General features: G+C 46.6%; 1 pseudogene; it reads right to left on the bottom strand.

Annotated features, from left to right (window-relative positions):
- Positions 1-22,645, bottom strand: part of LOC126540361 (ionotropic receptor 25a-like) — a 65,000-nt pseudogene that overhangs the window by 16,739 nt on the left and 25,616 nt on the right.

The raw sequence follows: 22,645 nt of genomic DNA, 5'->3' as shown, positions 1-22,645 counted from the left end.
GTGCGTAGACAAGCAAACAGGGCATCTTTCCCTTTTCCAAGAAAAAAAGCAGCTTCTGTGGTCTTCATACGAAGGGACAACCTTTAAGAAAGCTAGCCGCTGTGTTTCTCTGACTGCTTGTGCTTTTATTTAGCGAGAAATATGGTTTAAAGTAGACTACATTGTAGGTACGATTTCTTCTGGAAAATTGGAATTTCTATTCAGCGGTAACCTTGACACTTTCATAACTACATTTCTTACGCTCATACAATATACAGTGACAGTGATACAGAATAAGCCTCGGAAAGGGGTCGTCAGAGAGCTTCCTACAATAATTACTTGAGGGAACTCTGGCGCTGCAATCGTTCAGCCGTCATGGGAATTAGGGGTAGCACATAAATTTGTCTGATCTTCGTGCTTGTGGATCCAGAAGTTCTTGCGGCTTTGTTCATTACGCTTTACCTGCTTTTATTATTCTAAATTTCAGAGCCATCTATACTTTGCTAAGTGCAGAAGACTCTGCGAACACCTAAAGTAGCTACTAATTGCAGCGGTTCAGCCTGTCGAGATGGCCAAATCGAAACACGCCATGCGTCTCAACGTAATGGCTTGCCCTTAATAGATTGGCAAGGGCGTTCTATGCCACTTGTCGATGCGTGCGCCCACGGCGTAATGGTTTAAATATTGGGACTCTGTGCAAGAGGTCCTGCGTTCAAAGCCTGCCGTCGGATAATTTAGTTAATGTTCATTTAATTATTGTTTACGCGGTACTTTGTTGAAAATGACGAGTTTATCAAGTCGCGAAGCCGTTTGAAGACAGAAGGATGAAGCTTAGGTAAATTCTCGTACTATACCCATCATTCGCCTGCTGGCTGAACCGTCCCGCTTGAAGCTCCCGTAGACACAAGCGCCAGAGTTTCCTCTAGTAATTGTATGAAACTCTCCACGGTTCTTGTGCTCTAGAACCATACTGCGCATTATGTCTTCCAATACGCATATGGTTGCACAATACATTAGGAATAAGAAGACAGCTCCGGGATATAACGTTACATTCACTCTATGTCTCATGGACTTACACTGGACAATAAGTTAGGAAAGATATACGTCGCCGTGTATAGAGAGAAATACTAGTTGAACAAGAAGAACAAGACCTGACAGGTGTTTTATCTGAAGCATACCAAGTAAGTTCGCATAATTCCGTATGGGCATAGTGTTTAAAGTTCCTTCTCGCTGCGGTCGCTCACAGACAGGGTAATGCATCAGTAATGTATTGCTTGAGCATAATCGTTTGTTGAGCGGTAGAACTCCATCTAACATTTTGTTACACTGTCACGATTGCAAGTGTACTCCGAAATTTGAATTCTAGCATGCGTTCAGTTCAGACATAAGAAGGAACTGCTCTTATGGTCGAGGCATGAGATGTTCTTGCTCTCAGTATACGTGCACTTGAACTTATTTGGCCTATTATTAGACAGTAGCAGCAAACGCGTGTCATAGATTTTGTCGAATGAATTTTTTATTTTTTCGGTAGCACAGCAATGTCTCGACATTTCGATGTGTCGACGTACAGAGACGTTTCGACAAGTCCCCTTGCCAAAACGTTGAATCCGGATACATATTTCTCATAGATATTGCTCATTTATTTGGACCTATCATGTCGTAGGTTTCATCACATTGAAGATAATTTTTTGGCCGCATAGAGATGTCCCTGGAGCCAGTGTTTCGACAAGAGAGCTTGTAAAAGACGAGCCTCCGGAGCCTACGTTTCGGCAAGGATACCTGAAACGTTGGCAGCACAGACATTTCCTCTTGTTCAACCACGCTAACGGAGCAAGAAATACGTGACCACGGTCGATCATTTGAAGTCTACATCTTCCCTTGAAACTCTGCCTTGTTTGACTATCCTGTCAAAGAATCCACCTTTTCAAGGTGCAAATAAATAGTCTGCAGCCACCTAGGTCGAAAGACGTCGACTCGATGTATGGATTGAGTCAGCATGATCGATGATAGAGCCATTTGCAACACAGAAAGTTTTGATGTCAGAAACAGTATGCTTATTAGGTGCGGATTTCGGTGCCCAGCACACCTGCCTGTCGTTCCATCTTTCCGTTGAGGAACGTTTTCGATACCACCCTTTCGAGATCTTTAAACCATAACGTTCTTAGCAATGCCAATGTAATAAATGATTTCTTAACCACACAGCTGAGCTCACCTAGATCGCCAAAATATATTAGTGAAAATAAAGTAAAAACAAAAGAAAACTCCGAAACTTGCTCATCAGCACATTTTGGTAAGCTTAAATGCAGGGTAGCGTTGTAGATGCTTGTAGTTTCGATTACATAGTTTATCTGTACGGTTTAGATAACTAGACAATCACATGATGGCGTGCAGCTTACGTGAATATGTCACCCATTAGCTTACCTTGTCAACGAGCTCCCGGATCATCCCGTTCCACTTCTTGGTGGTAGAGTTGATAGAGCCAAACATCTTGTCCCGCACCTCGTATATAGTGTACTCGAACTTTAGTATCTTCTTGATTTCGTCAATCAAGTCTATGCAGTAGCCTTCGAACTGGTCCTCTCCGCTGCTGGTGTTCTTCTTGACGATGAACGGCGGTTGCTGGGCGCAGCGATCGCGTCGAGCATCAGTGGGGTGCCGCTGCTTCGATTAAGTTGGTGCTGTGCTCTCACGCGAAGGCTGCTCATCCGACGTTTAAGTGCGGGACCGAACCGCTTGTGAACCCGTCGAGAGTGAAATAAAGGTGAATTTGAGGACACAAATAACGTGACATACTGCGGTTATTGTGGTTCGCTTGCTGTATATCTGGTAAAGTAGTGTTTATTTATGGCGCTATACAGGGTTTTTCAGGGAACACTTTCAAAAATCTTTAAAAGTTGCTTGTGGCAGGCATCACAATTCCAGTCCATGAGCTCGTCTACTCGAAGCGGCGGACAATACTTGCACGAAAAATTGAGATGCAAAATGGACTAATTAAAGAAACTCTAATTAGGTTTGTAACTAATTATATTATGGCCCATATTGCAATTTACAAATTATAGCCGTGGAGTTCGCAAGGAGGATATACTTGGAACGAATTTTCAAGTTGTCGCCAGTTTCGAGATATAAATTCCCGAACTTTACGGAGAAATGCATTGGCGTTCCAGTTAATTCGTTAACAAAACGTCCTTTCATGTACTGAAGCACACAAGTAACTGGAACGCCAATGCATTTCGCCGCAAAGTTCGGGAATTTATATTTCGAAACTGGTGTCGTCCTGAGAATTCCACTGCGAACTCCTCGGCAAGAATTTGTAAATTGCATTATGGGTCATACAATAATTATCTGAAAAGTTAATTAGTGAATATTTAGTCAATTTTGCATTTCAATTTATTGTGCAGGTAGTGTCCGCCACTTCTAGTAGACCGGCTCATAAACTAGAATTCAGCTATCTGCCACAGGCAACCTTTAAAAAATATTGAAAATGTTCGCTGAAACACCCTGCATGTTATGTCGCACTATCATATTGGCGAGAGCTTTGTCATTCAAAACTCTGAATCGAGTACAGCCTGTTTAACTTTTTAACGGGTGCAAGATAAAATCAATGTGAGTGAGAAAGTTTTTTTTCGTATTTCTTTCTGCTTTGTAACAAATGAACACTGAGCCCAGTTTTAAAATATTTCAAAGCAAAATAAGAGGTATACAGGAGGTAAGAAGGTCGACTGATGTGCTACTTTAAGGAAAATAAATTGGAGAAATTCGTGGGTTTTACTGTGTTCCTTAATGGGCTTACATAATGTGCAGTAGAGAACTAAAATATATGATATCCTGCAGTTGGTTCATGTGAGCTAATACGCTCAGAATGTTGGCGCTGGGCTACGCGTGATCCTAGCCTAGGGCTAAAGTCTGTTGAAGACGCACTGCCTTATACTTTACTTGCACCGCATAGCCCACCCATCGCATACATATTTTGCGTATTCCAAGAGTTTATTACGGGGAAACCGTAATATGATATAGATATCTTTATGATATGGAGTTGGAGTAGCCGAGAAAAAATATTTGGCATCCTACTACAGGCTTAATATATAACAAGAGGGCAAAGAATGAGAAAAAAAAATAACGTGCATGCTCCAACTCGCACATAATTTCAGAAAGGGGCAGGAGTGAGCTCCATAATATGAACAAATGGGGAAAACAAGCATTGTGGCACCGTCAGTAAACAAAATGTTATCCATCTCAGTTGTGCAGCCAAAAGAATAGAATTGTGTATTGACGGTGCCGTAGAGTACCACTTTGTTGATTTCATGCGGCTCACTGCTGACCCTTTCCAAACTTTTATGTGACTCTATATACATGCGCGTTATTCTCCTTTCTCTCGTTCTTTGGTTTCTTGTTATATATCAAACCTAACTTGAGGCTGTTAGATCTTGCCGTTGAGTGCGGGAGTTGGCCGACGTTGAGGAGGATTTGGAGAACTGAAGGTTTATTTACATTATTTACAGTAATAACACAAAGTAATGAACAGTCATCAAGTCATCGATGGACAGCAGCAAATCGGACGCTGCGGCCCGTGGCAAGAAGAACGAAAAGAACTCTTCGCCTTGTCTCTCGCTTTTAACCCCTTCGGTCTCTCGGGGTCGCGTCATTTTCAGCCGATCGTCGAGCCAGCTCAGGTGTCATTGTTTTCCTCCGATGGTAGGCGCCCGTGCCAGTGCCGTCACATTTGGCCAGTGGGGACTCTCCAAGGGCTCCATTCTCAGAGGGTTGACTTCCCTCCGGCGTCGCCTTCTCGCCTGAAAGCACTCAGCTGGAGGAGACGGGTTGTTCTCGAACGTCCTTCCAGAGCCACAAAACAGATTTACTGGGGACCAAGATCAACTACCTGGAACCGTGCCAGCCTCCCGTTGCACTTTTTGGAAGAGTCAAGCAAGGAGGGAGGGGAGACAACAGCTCGACGTGCGGCGCATGAGGTGGCGATCGCCAACCTGTCTGACGGGTCCGGTAACGTGGTAGACGCGCCCCGGCGCACAATAATTGGAAAGCGACGGCGATTGGATGTGGTCGGGTAACTTGAGTGATGCCAGGAAAAGGGTGCGTATCCAACAAGGCAAAGCGCAAAAAGCAACACAAACACACACACACACACACACACACACACACACACACACACACACACACACACACACACACACACACACACACACACACACACACACACACACACACACACACACACACACACACACACACACACACACGCGCACACACGCACATTGCGGTATTTACGGGCACATATGTTTTTGCCGAGACGACAACAGGACGAACGCCGTGGCTACGATGTTTATTAGAGAGACCCGTTGCTTCCTTCGAGTCCCTACCAGTGACGGCTTTCCCAACGCTCACTTTCTCCACCTCCCGAAGCGCCTCGCAACTACCGTCCAGGGCGCCGCCGCTCGCCCTCCCCTCTCCGACGCTCGACATCACCCCTGCAACCGGCCACCCGCCCTCCTGACTACCGATGAGAAAACTAGATGGTGCAGTTTTTGGAGGGAAAGCCGCATGGCTCGCACAGACTACAATTCCTCCAGCGTGCCCAGCCAATACTTTGCTCGTATGTGTAGCAGGTGCACCAGTTATAGCACTGATTGATACGGGAGCAGCTATTTCTACTATTCACGCTGACTTGTGCTCTCGTCTACGCAAAGTTACTACACCCTACAAGGGAGCTCTTCTTCGTGGTGCCAATAATGTTGTGATTCGACCATCGGCGCAATGCACCGTTCGAGTTTCCATCGACGGAATACGCCACCATATCCAGTTCTAAGTGTTGACTGCCTGTGCTCACATGCTTATACTAGGGTGGGACTTTCTCTCTTCGGGGTCTGCTTTCATCTCGTGCCGTCAACGCCTCGTTAACTTGACAGAGACCGACTATTCCGACGACGTGTACGAACCGTGCCTTCGTTTACGAACTGCTGACGATTGTATGGTGCTACCTGCCCGCGAACAACTCATTGTAGTTAACTCTGACATCACCGCTGGTGACATTTTAGTTGTACTGTCAGCCCGCTGCCTATCCAAAGGCATGGCTCTAGCATCCAGCCTTGTTGGCTTCACCAACGGCACGGCCACTTTGGCGGTACTCAACACAACGACTGAGGCAGTACTGCTTCCTAATGGCGCTGTTATCATGAGCGTCTTGGACACTGAGCCTGTCTCAGTGCTTAGCTCAACTACTGCTGTTTCACAACCACCCACAGCTACAGATTCGGTATCTGCTTGTGTTCTCGCTAGTGCCATCAGCACCGATCTAACGCCACAGCAGATGGGGGAGTTACTAGCGTTGTTATCCAAGCATAAAGACTTCTTCGATGGCTACTCTCCACTTTTGGGACAGACTTCTGCGACGGCTCATCGCATACCCACAGATGGCACTTACATCGTGCGCCGCGGCCATATCGCGTTTCTTCCGCCGAACGTCAGATCATCGATACCCACGTTGCCGACATGCTGAAATGTAGTATAATCCGCCCTTCCTCAAGTCCTTGGTCATCACCTGTCCTTTTGGTGCGTAAGAAAGACGACTCAGTGCAGTTTTACGTAGACTACCATGCCTTGAACAAAATAACCCGCAAATATTTATATCCACTGCCCCGAATCGATGATGCGTTAGATTCATTACAAGGCAATGAGTATTTCTCCAACCTTGATGTGCCCTCCCGATACTGGCAGATCCCCACGCACGAAGCAGACAAGGAAAAAAATTGCCTTTGCCACACCTGATGGACTTTGAATTCAACGTAATGCCTTTCGGCCTGTGTAATGCTCCCGCCACATTTGAGCGGATGATTTACACCGCTCTACGGAGCCTAAAGTGGAAGACTTGCTTATGCTAGCTTAACGACATCATCATGTTTTCGTCGACCTTCCATCAGAACTTTCAGCGCCTCGACGAAGTCCTGTCATGCCTCTCAGCTGCTGGCCTTCAGCTGAATAAAAAAAAAGTGCCACTTCGCCAGCAAAACCATTAAAGTAATCGAACACCTTGTAAGCGAGGAGGGCCTTCGACCCGACCCCGATAAGATCACCGCTCTCCTCTACTTCCCCAGACCTCAACGCCTAATAAGAAATGGGGCGGGGGGTACGCCGGGGAGTGTAAAATGCTGTAGCAGGCAGACGGGGTGCTAGAGTCGCCAGATGGTTGGGAGCAGTAGCAGGAGCAGGAGGAGCACTCTGAACGAACGCTGGTTGCATAGCCGCAACCTGGGTATACGAGGTCGACGTTGAAGGAGGGGCACAGCTCGCAGCGCAGGTCATGGAGGACAACTCCTTTTTGACAATGTCGCGCTGGCCAGGAACCGAAGGTTGAGGCTGGAGAACAGGAGGACTGAGCACGCCCCACGCATGGAGCTCTTGGCGTATGAAAGTCCGAACCAGCATACGCAGGTCCGCATCCGAGAAAGGAGGCGTGTCACAGACGAAAGGTTGTAAACGGATGCCTGCAGTGCGTCCAGATGTTGGCAAGTCGCGATCACATCGTTAACGGTATTCGCATTCTTGATCGCCAGTGCGCTGAACGCGACGTGGGCAATGCCCTTTAGGATATGACGAACACGATCAGATTCCGTCATGGTGGCGTCAACACGATGTATGTTGACGGTAGAGGTGTATGTTTCCCCGGGAAGTTGCATGCGTCAATCGAGCTTTTTCTTGGCGACCTCAGAGCGGACGCTGGGTGCGCCGAAAATCTGCCGAAGCTGGTGTTTAAATGCCGCCCAGTCAGGCAAGGTGCTCTCGTGGTTAAGAAACCAAGTCCTGGCAACGTCAGTGAGGCAGAATGCGACGTTGCGAAGCTTGTGCATATCATCCCACTGGTTAGACTCACTCACGTGGTCATAACTGTCCAGCCAGTCGTCGACGTCGTCACTACGAAGGCCAGCGAACATGGTGGGATCGCGCTGCCGCGTGCTGACGGTCCATGAAGGAACGGCCGGTGGGGCAGGGACGGTGACGCCGGAGGTTGCTGGTGGATCTTCTTGGGGCATGGTGGCGGAAAGGGGGAGCAAGCGGCGACCTGAACGCAGCTCCAGGAAAACTCGAGGTCGTGGAGGACCAAGGGATCCAGAGCAGCCTCCACCACTTGCGAGACAGCTGTTACACCTCGACGGTTTATTTTGCGGGTCGCGCGCGAAACACAATGACACTGGTCATGATGATGAATAAATACAGATGAGGAAGATGAAGGCGTAATATAATGCCCACAATATATATATATATATATAGCGCTGTGTCTTCGTTTCCTTCTGAAGCCCATTAGTCTGTTCTCTTGCATCATCAAACTTGTAGTAGCAAGCCAAATATTTCATCTCGGCTAACCTGCCCACCAATCGTTAAAATTGCCCTCACCAGCGCGCACGCATTTTCCCTACTGGCTACGCCGGAACCTAAGACTTGCTCCCCCATCAGTAAAATAAATAGATTATGTTACATATGTCCGCCCAAAGTTATAATATGCATACTTTGTCTGGGATCCTTATCAACATAACCTATCTAAAACACTTGAACCAGTTCAAAACAATGCAGCCCGGTTTATTTACACTGAATATTCTTGTCGTGCAAGCGTGTCTGAACTAAAAACCCGTGCCGGTCTTACTAATCTAGAATCACGACGTCATATTTCCAGACTGTGTCTTTTTCACAAATTCTATCATTCGCCACTCCAGATTTCAGCTATATTACAAGCCCATCGTCAGTCCAGCCGCATTAACCACAGACAAGCCGCGTATCCTTCCCCGGTGCAGACTACCTCCCATCTACCATCATTTTTTTTAATGAAAACTGCAAGGGACGGGAACGGTCTGTCTGCCGATGTCACGCACCACTCCGACGCACGTCACTTCAAGGTTGCTCTCAAATCACTGTTTTCTTAAACTAAGCCCATCCCTCATGTAATACGCCATCTCTGGAGCCTTTGAGGTATAATAAATAAATAAATATTACGGTTTTCTAGTGATACATCGTTGGAATACGCAAATTATGTGCATGGCGGGTGGACTATGCCGTGGGAATAAAGTACGTGGCGGTGCGTCTTAAGAGACTATTGCCCCAGGTTAGTTGTCTAGCATAACGCAGCACCAACATTCTGAGCACATTGCCTCACAGGACCCAAATCCAAAATGCGTCTTTTGGTTCACTGGTGTATTTTACACTCGGAATGCAATAAAACATGCCACGAGAAAAATTTACCAAGCATTTTTGCGCAAAATCGATTTTCTGTGTGGACCCTGCATGCGACAAACGGCGAAGGAGGCTGCGTATTCTCACTGAACCAAATTAGTTCTACCCCCCCCCCCCCCCCCCATGTAAGGCCAAACCAGTTAAATAAAAACTAGATGTCTAAAAGGAACTAATTGTGCACTAAAGCGCGCATATCACTCTTTAGGCATGCGTGTTTTGTTGTCACTCTTATATAGTTTACAATACCACTGTGGCACCCGATAACATGATTGACACTAGTGACTCCTACCCCGTGATTTCTGTCGCAAAGCTGATACAAAATTAAAAGCCATTTCGCTGTATAACAGGAAATATTGTGTGTTTGTGTGTATGTTTCAAGGAGGACCTTGTGCAAGAGGAATCGCGATACTGCGCCTTACTAAACTGACCGGTTTAGTAATATTAATGCTTATATAAAAGGACGTTATATAGACTTCGCTAACTCAGCGTTTATTTATGGTCTGTTTTATTAGGCCTGTTTTATTGGGCGAACCTGTGCCCACAAAACAGGCTACACTTAAAGCACAACGATTAGTCTGGAACATTCGACGACTGCAGTATAAAAGCCGACGCGCTTGACCCGCTGATCAGATTTTCGACGATCGCCGACTGTGTTCGCCGCTATCGTTGTGCTTTAAGTGTAGCCTGTTTTATTGGGCGAACCTGTGCCCACAAAACAGGCTACACTTAAAGCACAACGATAGCGGCGAACACAGTCGGCGATCGTCGAAAATCTGATCAGCGGGTCAAGCGCGTCGGCTTTTATACTGCAGTCGTCGAATGTTCCAGACTAATCGTTCGGACCCGCGTGCCTTCCACAAAGTTCTACACCATTCGCGTCACGCGATGAAATCAGATAACACAGGGTTCGGCGACAACAGACAGCCGGATAGAAGCATCGATGACTTTCCAGAAACTTCGGATACATGCAGACGCATCCCGCGCTGTGCGATTACATTTGTTAGGCGGCGAAACGTGGTCGCCCGATAAAGATAACTACACGCGTCAATAGGTTCAGATCAGAAGTGGCAAGAAATGTGTAAAAAGTAACAATTAATCAAACGTGAAACCCGAACGATCCGAACAGCGTGGAAACCCATGGTTTTCGAAAGCTCGTTGTGCAATGTCCAGAGGCACTTCCACTAACATACATTTCATTTTGCTTAAGCTCTTGCTAAATGTAAGTGTTATAATAAAAAGCGCATGTGCTACAGCAATTAATTATTTGGTTTGTCTGTGCCATCTTTTGGCGAAGGGAGTTGTAAACGAGTTGTATATCTTACAGCGTTTGGTGTAACTTTCGCGCGCTCGGTTTTTATGCCTTATGCAAATTCACTTGTGGATACCAGGGAGCACGCACCGCGACTGATATTGTATGTTACGCAGCTGGCTACTGCATGTGCCATCAGCAGGCTTGAATCGTTTTCAAAAATGTTTTCTTGAGTATAAGCAAACAGAACGTTGTTGCTGAAAACAAGTAAGCAAAACATCTCTTTGTAGTACGCATATCATTTTTCTAGTGCAGAAAACCATGCATGCTTGTTAAACGTGACAACAAAGCGACGGCCGGCTACGGAGAGACACATGGGAACTGCAACTATATGAAGGGGACCGTGCATTCCCTTGTCATGCCGTAAACGCAAGCCGAGGCTGTACTCTACGAGGCCATGAATCGTTCCGCAATAGCTTGTCATGTCGAGCGTGGAGCTCATAAGTTCACTAAAAGTGAAGTTCACATTTCTTGCCTGTCAGAGCCAGTCCCTAAGGCAGGGAAACTTGGCTCTATTACAGCGAAGCTGTATACCTCAGCCGTCCGAGGAAATTTTCGTGTCGTAAGAAAAAAATCTCCCCATACGTGGGCCGAACCCGGAGATAGTGCGATGCCTGGCCAACCCGTGCGGAGTTTAAGCAGGGGTAAACACTCCCCATACGCTGGCCGATGCCGAAGATAGTGTAATACCGGCCCGACCCGCGGCGGAGATGAAGCAGGTGTTAGCCCTCCCCATACGTGGACCGATCCCGAAGATAGTGCAATGCCGGGCCGGCTTGAGGTGGAGGTGAAGCAGGCGTTAAGCACTCCCCATACGTGAGCCGATCCCGAAGATAGTACAATAGCGGCCGGACCCGCGAGGACGTGAAGCAGGCGTTAAGCACTCCCAATACGTGTGCCAATGCCGAAGTTAGTGCAGTCGCGGGCCGACCCCGGCGGAGGTGAAGCAGGCGTTAAGGACTCACCACACGGGGGCCGATACCGAAGATAGGTCAATGGCGGGCCGACCACGACGGAGGTGAAGCAGGCATTAAGCCCTCCCCAATGTGGGCCAATCCCGAAAATAGGTCAAAGGCGGGCCGATCCCGGCGGAGGTGAAGCAGGCGTTAAGGACTCCCCACACGGGGGCCAATAGCGAAGATAGGGCAATGGCGGGCCGATCCAGGCGGAGGTGAAGCAGGCATTAAGCCATCCCCACATGTGGGCCAATCCCTAAGATAGGTCAATGGCGGGCCGATCCCGGCGGAGGTGAAGCAGGTGTTAAGGACTCACCACATGGGAGCCGATCCCGAAGATAGGGCAATGGCGGGCCGATCCAGGCGGAGGTGAAGCAGGCATTAAGCCATCCCCACACGTGGGCCAGTACCGAAGATAGGGCAATGGCGGTCCGACTACGGCGGAGGTGAAGCAGGCGTTAAGTCCTCCCCATACGTGGGCCGACCCCAAAGATAGGGCAATGGCGGGCTGACCCTGACACTAGTGACGCAGGCATTACGCCCTCCCCACACGTGGGCCGATACCGAAGATAGGTCAATGGCGGGCCGACCGCGGCGGAGGTGAAGTAGGCGTTAAGCACTCTCCATACAAGGGATGGTCCCGAAGATAGTGCAATGCTGGGCCGACCCGCGGCGGAGGTGCAGTTCGCCATAAGGGGCTCACATACACAGCTTTCATTAATTACGAGAAAGCGTTTGGTTCAGTCGAAACCTCAGCAGTCATGGAGGCATTGCGGAATCAGGGTGTAGACGAGCCATATGTAAAAATACTGAAAGATATCTATAGCGGCTCCACAGCCACCATAGTCCTCCATAAAGAAAGCAACAAAATCCCAATAATGAAAGGCGTCAGGCAGGGAGATACGATCTCTCCGATGCTATTCACAGCGTGTTTACAGGAAGTATTCAGAGACCTGGATGGGGAAGAATTGGGGATACGAGTTAATGGAGAATACCTTAGTAACTTGTGATTAGCTGATGATATTACCTTGCTTAGTAACTCAGGGGACCAACTGCAATGCATACTCACTGACCTGGAGAGGCAAAGCCGAAGGGTGGGTCTAAAAATTAATCTGCAGAAAACTAAAGTAATGTTTAACAGTCTCGGAAGGGAACAGCAGTTTACAATAGGTAGTGAGGCACTGGAAGTGGTAAGGGAATACATCTACTTAGGACAGGTAGTGACTGCGGATCCGGATCATGAGACTGAAATAATCAGAAGAATAAGAATGGGCTGGGGTGCGTTTGGCAGGCATTCTCAGATCATGAACAGCAGGTTGTCATTATCCCTCAAGAGAAAAGTTTATAACAGCTGTGTCTTACCAGTACTCATGTACGGGGCAGAAACCTGGAGGATTACGAAAAGAGTGCTACTTAAATTGAGGACGACACAACGAGCTATGGAAAGAAGAATGATAGGTGTTACGTTAAGGGATCAGAAAAGAGCAGATTGGGTGAGGGAACAAACGCGAGTTAATGATATCTTAGTTGAAATCAAGAAAAAGAAATGGGCATGGGCAGGACACGTAATGAGGAGGGAAGATAACCGATGGTCATTAAGAGTTACGGAATGGATTCCAAGGGAAGGAAAGCGTAGCAGAGGGCGGCAGAAAGTTAGGTGGGCGGATGAGATTAAGAAGTTTGCAGGGACAACATGGCCACAATTAGTACATGACCGGGGTAGTTGGAGAAGTATGGGAGAGGCTTTTGCCCTGCAGTGGGCATAACCAGGCTGATGATGATGATGATGATGATGATACACAGCTTCGCTAGTCATCCTTCTTCACGGAGTGGAAGGGCACTGAGATTTTTTTTTGTTGAGATCCTGTGTGGCTCATTCACTTAGTGTTTCAACTAGATCTTATAGGCGAATCGAAGATTACCTACAGAGACAATAGAGTAGAATCTCGGCCAGCGATACCTGCAGACAGATGTCACATCACGTGTGCCGTCACAGACGTCACATGCTGGTGGGCTCTTCAGCCCCTCAGACAGTTACGACGCATTACTTTTACAGTGGAGCTGTTAGAGCCTCGCTAGGTTGCTCTTCACGTCCGCAGCTTCACTGAGCTGGGAGAGAAAGAGCTGATAGAGAGTAAACGCAGAGTATAAAAATAGCATCGCGCAGCATAGCGACGCGATGAGAGTTTGTGGAAACTAGCGAGGGAGAAAGAGCGGTGCGGCGGGGATACAGGCGGTGTGACGTCATTGTTCTCCAATAAAAACCCTTGCGCTCGCTTCGGCTATCCTTCACTCTAAGAAAAGTTTATACCCTTTGGGTTGTATCTTGACACACAACAATAAACGTCATCTGTCTTTTCCGCATTTCCTTTCTTTAACGCTGCGAGCCCGGGACTTCCCCGTAACGAATGGCATGCGCGTTATTAGCATGACATAGCATTTCAGACAGGAAAGTAGCGGGCGCGGCGTTTTCAAGGAAGGGAACGCAAGCAAGGCAGATAGCGATTATCGTTGTGTGGCAGATATGCACCCCAAAGGGTGTAAACTTTTTTAGAGTGCTTTTCTCGCAGTGGAAAAAAACATGTGTGACTCTGTTATCGCAAACACCAGAGACCAGCCTAGCTGGGGGAAGCCCAGCAATACACTCTTAAAATGGTTGCACCCTTTGGGGTGTATATTTGTCCCACACCAATAATCGTCATCTGCCTTGCTTGCGTTTCCTTTCCTGAAAGCTCGGCGCTCGCTACTTTCCTGTCGAGAATGCTGCGTCACACTGATAACGCGCATGTCGTTCGTGACTGGGAAGTAGCGGGCTCGCAGCGTTAAAGAACGGAAATGCGGGAAACACGGATGACGATTACTGTTGTGGGACAAGATAAGCCCCAAAGGGAGTAAATTTTTCTAAGATTGTAGTTAGACTAAGTATGCGGTTTGGCACTACTTTACTGGCCTTTCCCCACACTTTAATAAAGTGTACACCTTTTGGGGTGTATACTTGCCACACAACAATAATCGTCATCTGTCTTGCCCACATTTCCGTTCTGGAAAACTCTGAGCTCGGTACTTTCGTGTCGAGAATGCTCTGTCATGCTGATAACGCGCATGCCCTTCGTGACTTGGAAGCACCGGGCTCGCAGCGTTAAAGAATGAAATGCGGGCAAGACAGATGACGATTATTGTTTTGTGGCATATATACATCCCAAAGGGTGCATCTGTTTTTGAGTGCAGCTCCGCTGGTCTCTGGTGTTTGCGATAGCAGAGCCACGCATAATGTTTTCTTATATTTCGAAAAAAAAAAGATAATGAAACCAGCGCTGTTCAAAAAGCCCAAGTAGATATTTATATTGCTACCTTGCCTGTGTGTGTGAGCGCATCTGCAGAAGGTGTCCGCAATCGTGTACGCGAGAATGCGATATTCCGCCATAGTAACCACATCCTCACCCAGGCTCGTCCGCATGTTTTAGTACGCAACCGGGAGGCTTTTGAGCGACGTTTTGCTGTAGACATTATATGGGTAGTTTAATAAATACTTCTCCAGACGCGTTTCGACTTACAACAATCGTGGTAACCCGAAGCACGATGACCGCGGCATACTTCTTGAGATCTTCTCCGGGACTTTCCAGCAGCTTTCCCTCAGGGTCCTTGTACGTCCATTTGGCGATCTTGAGAAGAGCAATATATACTATCAATATAAGTTCAAACGCCAACTACTCTTATGCGTTGCTCCATTTCCAGGTTCCCTTGCATTTCTAACAGTGATTTTTGTTCAGTCTCTGAAACGTACACTTGATACTACTCCGCGCTTAGAAACAGGCTACAGAGCGATTACACGTACATTTCCATGCAATTACACGTAATAGGAGTTCTGATCAGTAGTTTTGTTTTCGCGCTTCACTTTAAGCTGCCGGTGCAGACTGAATTTGCTGCCGAACAGGCTACCTTTACATCCAGTTTTGTGGGCATAGAAATACATATATCGAAGGTCGTAATGAAACCTGCGCGGGGATGCAGAAACACGGCCCCACAAGCAATGACAAAGGCCACGCACTAAAAAGCTCTGACATTCAGTGCCCTCCATGTAAGTGCCAAGAAGCAACATAATTTTCAAGGCATCTCCTCGGACGCATCACTCCGGGTGTGCTCTGCAGAATCCAACGAGCTTTTAGTAACGAGAGGACAAGAAAGCAGCACATGCAAAGAACCGGCTTCTGCACCGAAACGTGGCGCAGTACTTGTTAACAGCGGGGTCTGCGTCATCCTAATGTGCTCAAATTGTGCACTTACAATGATGAAGGCCATTAGCATAACCTATAAAGAGGAAAAATGGTCTCGTGGTGTCTTTACCGTCGTGAAGTTCGTCCTCTTCGCTTCTCGTGTGTTGACTCTCTGTACGGACATACTGATCTCTTGGTAGCCGTTCTTTTTTTCTCGTATCACAATGGGCCCAAAAGGTCCAGCGTACTGCATCTGAAATTACATATCCACATTGCGCGAGGACGATCACGGGAATTGGGGAGTACGATGTTTAAGTAACAATCGTATGAAGCCAACAGGCGTAGTATGGCAAAGAATGAAATTAATTTCCTTGCCCAATTAAAGTGTCCAGTGATTATAGCGGATATTCGTGTTTATCTTCGTAGTCTTAATGTAAGGAAAGGAAGCGAATGTGGACAACTTCACGCCCGACGGGAGCCGGACCCTCAAACCCTCTGACGCGTGCGCTGCCCTATCAGTCGCAGATGCTGTGGATTCGCCTTTCTCTAGCGAGAAGTTTTCTTTCACTTCCTTTCTATTTCTTTATTTCTTTATTTGCTTACATATCCTACATGGGGGTATTACATATGGAGTGCACTTATCCAGGATAGGAACATAAGCACTAATCTAATCCTCCCCTATGGTCCGTGGACATGTTGAACAAAATGTTAAGCATTTTCTGCATTGTCTCTCGTTTCAATGTCACTGGGATTTATGCGGTTGTGACAAGATGCACACTATCAACCTAGCAGGAATCATTTGGTCTGCTGCTGTCTATACGATGCAATCAGTGGTCCTGCTCATTTTTTTTCCTCTGAGAAGAGCGATATGAACTATAATTATACAACGTATAGAAGGATAGGCTTTTCAGTAGGTCAATAAGGTTTATAGCCCCAAACCTATGCCTCGGCTATAAGGGATGCCATATTGATGAAATCCGCAGATTTCTGACAACCAGGGGCTGTTTGGTTAGCGTGCACTAAGCGTGTATCAAGATGCTGAAGATGAGGGTTAGGAATCCTATGCCTCAATTTCATGAACAGCAGCAGAAAGCCATAGCAGCTGAGCTACCCAGGCGAGTAGGTTTCCTTGTTCAATAACTACTGGCCTATTGCTACGGTGATTGTTGCTCATAACTGGTTCTTGCGCCATTAAAGACCACACATCAACTGGCCTATTGCTCGACGCTTGAAGGAAAAACTGCCGTTGATCAATAGCGTTGCAAATAAGCGAGTGAGGAGGCAGTGGGGTACGACTACTTCCACCCTGTCAAACTATTAGCCGGATAGGTCTTGTAGAGACCGAAGAAGGACGTCGCCATGGTGGGAAACCATGCATCCCTAGTCGCCCTTTGCCAAGCACTTCCGGCGCCCTTGGCATTGATGGTAAGAAACATCTGAGTACCGTGGCCGGACTACGTGGACTGTCCAGTATGACGCTGTTATCAAGCGACACATGACATCACATGCTTTAGGAGTGTAAATATTGCCATAAGCGTGTCATATTTACACTAACTTACTAATCATACAGAATGAAGAAAATCTAATCTGCCAACTAATTATATGCAAACAACCAAGCAACTAACTAACTACCCGCTGAAAACTGAATCCAAGGGACATACTACAAAGGAATGATGACTGTATAAAACCTTGCCTAACTAAGACATTTCGTGGAGCAACTGAAAATTATCCAGTTCATGCAGTGTAGACAAACACATATTGTAGAGGCAGCTCGAGACCTACTGCATTCATCAGAACACGCTTACACATACCCTGCTAATCAACTGCGCACTAAGGAAAATTGCATCCTTAGTGGTGTTTTCTCGTGTCTATAACTCACCATCCTGCACCCATAAGAAAAGGATTTTAAGTGGACTAATACGTCCATCAGAGAGGGTAATTTTTTTAAATTGCACCCGTTCTCCCAATGTATGCTTTGCCGAAATGCACGGTACGATGTATTCTTACAGCGCTATCTTTTATTCTGTCACTACGCTAGTCTTTCGGACATCCGCCGAAGTAATCCTCGCGTCTATAAAGAACAGAAGCGAAGAAAAAAAAACGAGCCTTCCAGCAGGTTTCGAACTGTGAACTTACAGGTGTCCTGTCAAAAGTGCTACCTCTCGACCGCTCCGCCTTTTTTTCTTCCTTTGTTGCCTAGCGACACAACCCCCAGGATTAGTAAAGTAGCGTTAGAGTGCAGTAGAGCCTCTGGCCCCTTGCTGGTTTTTCTTATCGAAGATTGCTCTGCATGCACTTGCGCATGTTTATTGCATCCGATGCTGCACGAAACAGCGCATAACTTACTGCGCGTGATATTGCACCGGCGCCGATGCTACACCGGAAAGAACATGCGCCTGAAGAACGCGGCCGACGTCGCTATGTTTTGCTCCCCATTGGCAGCTAATCTATAAGACAACATCCAGCTGAAACAAGTTCAACGAACCCAGTGGTTAAAAGCAAAGGCAGGGTAGGCATTAAGCAAAAGAAAAAGTTATGTTTTTCCATTTCACCGCCGAGGACGCCAGGTGCATGAAATAGAAGGTTGACATCCGTAACCTGGTGTGACCAGATGAGCTTCTCGAACAATGATTTGGCGCAAACCGCTCAGAAATAGAGACTTATGGCTTTTTACTTGCTCGAAATATTCAAGTGCCCGAGCACCCTCAAATTTTGCAAGGTGTATGTTTTGAACAAAGCGCCCGTTTAGCACCACGAAATTAGGAGAACGGCGCACTAAGGGTGTTCTGCTAACAAATGCACCCATTTTCGAAACTTTTCAGTGAAAGTAAAAGGTTGTTTCGACATCTAATCCCCCCTCGAGGGTGTGGTTAACCGACTGAGGCATGGAAGTGGGGTCTAATAATGGCGCCTGGCGGCGGAAGCACCTACTTGCATCATTGTCGTCCTGAGCGCGATGTTCTGGCGCTCCATGAGCATGGAGCTGGTGAGATTCATGTCCGTGCACGTTGGGTACTCCAGGTCAGGGGGCATCCTCCTGCTCGCTCGCTCTTCGGCAGCGGCTCGGATGACCATAGACGTGACGTCTATGTAGAAGGCCGCGTCGACCTGCAGTATACACATAAGCTAAGCTCGCGATATCTATACGACACGGTTGCCGTAGGAGCTCAATTAAGAAGTAAAATACACTGAAGGGCCCTGAACAAAACAGTGAATGTGCCAGTGCTGCATCTTAGTTTCTGAAACCAGCTGAACAAGCTGGTTCTAAAGTTCCTGGGTCTAAAGACTGGTTTGGCCGACGGCTGACAGTCACAGCAGCTTGCTCGCGCGAAGAACAAGAGCAAGGCCACAATTTGACCTGGCGATGTGAGCGAACTCTTAAGCTTTATAGCCAGAGAAAGGTTTCAACATTGCCACTGGTGAAGGCAGAATCTATGAGCACTGGGTGCTTTTTCGCCAGCTTCGCGCACCATTAAATTCTGCAAATTTTCTCATAATGGCACAACGTCAGCCTTAATGAAAACGAAATCCAACGCAAACAGCACGTGCCGCCTCTCAGTCCGCGTAAACTATGTCTGGCTGCTCACTGTGACGAGTAATGATATGCTGTTTACTTTTTTTTTACATTTAACCTTTTGCTGACGTCTTGAATACATTGTAGCAATTGCCTTATGCTAATGCAACGTAATAAAGTAAAAACGGAGCTAAACTTTCTTTTTTTTGTCAGATCACTCGTACAGGCCGCAGCTAGAGTCGCGCAATATCAGAGCTACGTATAGGTACATTCCAGTGCGAGGAAAGTTATGGGTCCTTATTCACAAAAAGCTCTCACACAGAATTGTTCGTTTACAAGAAATTCCAGCCACTCCTGATGCTGGACGTATTATTGATGAAGGCGGTCCGGCAATGGGCAAAATACAATTACGAACAGAAATACATGTTTTTCGCCGCAAATTAAAACACACAAAAGGACGACACATAGACGACGGTGCGGGCGGCCGTCATCTGTTGTGTGTGTTTTAATTTGCGCAAAAAACATGCCTTTCAGCACCCACCAACTAGGCCAGCAAGCAGTTCCGTTGAAACGAACTAAAGGATTTGGAAATTCGGTGTCTGGTTCTTTGAACCAAACAGTCAAAGTATCTTTGGAACTATTCCAGAAAGAAAAATTAAGGAGCCATTTTACCATGTGAAGGTGGATGATCAGAGAAGCTGTAGCACATTAGACAGGGTTAGACAAGGGTACGTGTATTAATTTTCATCATAAGGTAATGGTAGTGACGATAGCTTTATGATTACTGTGACATGTACACTGATTGGTTTGGTTACAACCTTAGACAGATTCTGGGCCAGAGTTAAATATACACACGGCCGTTGCTGAGTGACTTGTGTAGGCGTGGCACTTCAAACCAAACTCTTCTAGTACAAACTGAGTGAACCATTCCTTATCTGCTTTTGAAATGTCCCCATTGATGTCGCCAGTGATGATCAAAGGGGCAGTGTCATCACGGCTAAACCACGCAAAGTGCGTGTTCATGAACTTCTCGATATCACAATTGGATGCACCTGGAGAGATATAACAGTGGATATCCCATTTCCGCCTTTCATTTGTATGGCACAGACATTCCCACAGTCGCTGGCATTGTCCTCTTGCGAGTCAAGGGTGTAGGTTGTATACATACGTACACTTTGTCCTTTGCGCATATGGCAACGCCTCTTGGTAGTGAGTCGATGTGCAGTTCACAAACAATCCCTGTATACCCATTCACTTGGAACAACGCATCTTCATTGATTTATTTCATATATTATTTATTTATTTATTATTATTAGGAGTGGAGAGCTTGAAGCCGGCTTCACCTCCGCCGTGTTGGGCCTGGTATTGCACTATCTTTGGGATCGACCCACACTCACTCACCTTTCTTTTTATTCACGCACAAACACGAAAAATACATGGAACCGGAACCATATACAGCTTCGCTATAAAGAAAAAGCGGTATTTAAGCACGAAGCAGTTCAGACAGTGTATATTCGAGGTATGAGAAACACGATTCTTTTTTTTAATTCTTCAGAAAACACTTTTTTTTTGTCGAAAAACAGGGCGTTGAAGTCGTGTATTGCTAATGTGCATTGATACACATATACTGATACCGTTCATCAAGACTCATCGAGCAGTGAGCGATGAGAATAGTCTTCCCGCGCTTCCGCGGCAGTTTCAAGGTCTGAAGTGTTGCGTCAGTTCAGACGTTGGAGCAGTGCACAGCCTGTGCCCTTCGCTACGGGGTACGTGTTTCAGTATCATGGAGCCTGCGTTTGTTACTTGTAATTCTTCACAGTAATATGGACATGGAGTACGAAGTGGCATCCGGTGTTCTGCTCAGGTCTGAGCAGACGGCAATCTGACCACCTCTTATTTTGGTAGACACGGGAATCATGCCGGCTCAGTGCATTCCCTACGACTGCGTTGCTGGTTTTCTCGAGTCGCTGTGGTGGCAAGATGCACAGCTGGGCGATTTCATGGTAGATTATCTAGGGGTGTGAGAGCATAGGTTTCACAGACACAGACAGAAAATTAAATCAGCCTTGTCCGTGTGTATTATCTGTTAGAGGTATACGTTGGCGCCTCGACTATGAACAAGCTACAGCTTTCACTAGTAATATCACATTATTGTGAAACAAGTGGCGATACCTTTTAGGAATGCCACAGAAAAGACGACAAATAAGAGTAAACAACAGGACAGGTGCTAGAACAGAGGACAGATAAGCCCGTACGAACTAAGCCAAAACAAGCCTTACTCAAGTTATACAAGCTAACGAATACACTGCTGCGCCAAAAGGGAAAGAAAGGCTTGGGAGGGCAAATAAGAAACGATAGGTTGAGCACTGACGTCAATGTAATCGTCATTGTAATTGTTCTAGACAACACTGATGTACGCATGCGTATTTGTTAAACCTCCTTGCTCTGCTGTAACAATAAAATCAGTTCAAATCAGCGCTCGACTTATCGTTTCTTACATGTCTTTCTAAGTCTTTATTTTCCTTTTGGCGCAACAAGGTATTCGTTAGATCTCAACCAACTCGCCCAGCAACAAGTTCTACTCATATACAAATTAAGTCAGCAAAAAGTCTCACTTGAGTTATAATACCTCCACCTGACTTCCCGTACTCCCCATAGGATGCTTCTTGACCCTTAGAGACTCCTCAGAGGAAAAACCAGGAAGCTTCATGTGCCCGTAACATCCGTGTACGAAGCGACAAGACTTCGAATGACACCCGGTGAGCATCCAGCTTGGAATCGGGGAAAGAATCTGTAATTCAACTGCCACATGCAATACGGAAACCTGTGTCATCTGCAGTGTGGACAGTTGTGCTAGTAGGTATCGTTAGACGAGTTCCAATACTTGTAGTTTCTTACTCCGGTAGATGCTGCGTACGACGGGCGGCAGCACACAGAGATCAAAGTAATCCAGCTCTCTCATGCGCTCTGCGCCTCTAGCGCGACGGGCCAAGCCTTTTGGGTGCAACACCTCAAATGATCGGTCGTATTCGGCAGCCCAAGTGTATATAACTAAAGCTCTTGAATACTGTACCACATGCGAAACTCTCCGTAGACCTTATATTTCAGAATCCGGACACAGTGACTAGTGAACAGCTTGGGGTTCGCAGATTGTCCCATCGCCTACATAAAACACAAAAATAGCTATATAAAGTGTCATTCACTTTGCCAGCGCCGCGAAAACAAACAAACAAACAAACAAACAAACAAACAAACAAACAAACAAATAAATAAATAAAAAATTTAGAGCCCTTTCAGTGTGTGAAGTGGATGACCAGCAAAGCTGTATTGCTTAATAGTTATAAGTTCTATAAGGTGGTTATGCTATATTATTTGAATAAAGGCACAAACACATAACTTCTGTTTGTTTCGTCTTTTTTTTGTTGCTTTCTATTTTCGT

The sequence above is a fragment of the Dermacentor andersoni genome, chromosome 2 (genome assembly GCF_023375885.2).
Source record: "Dermacentor andersoni chromosome 2, qqDerAnde1_hic_scaffold, whole genome shotgun sequence".
NCBI lineage: Eukaryota > Metazoa > Arthropoda > Arachnida > Ixodida > Ixodidae > Dermacentor > Dermacentor andersoni.
This window is presented reverse-complemented; position numbering and strand designations above follow the sequence as displayed.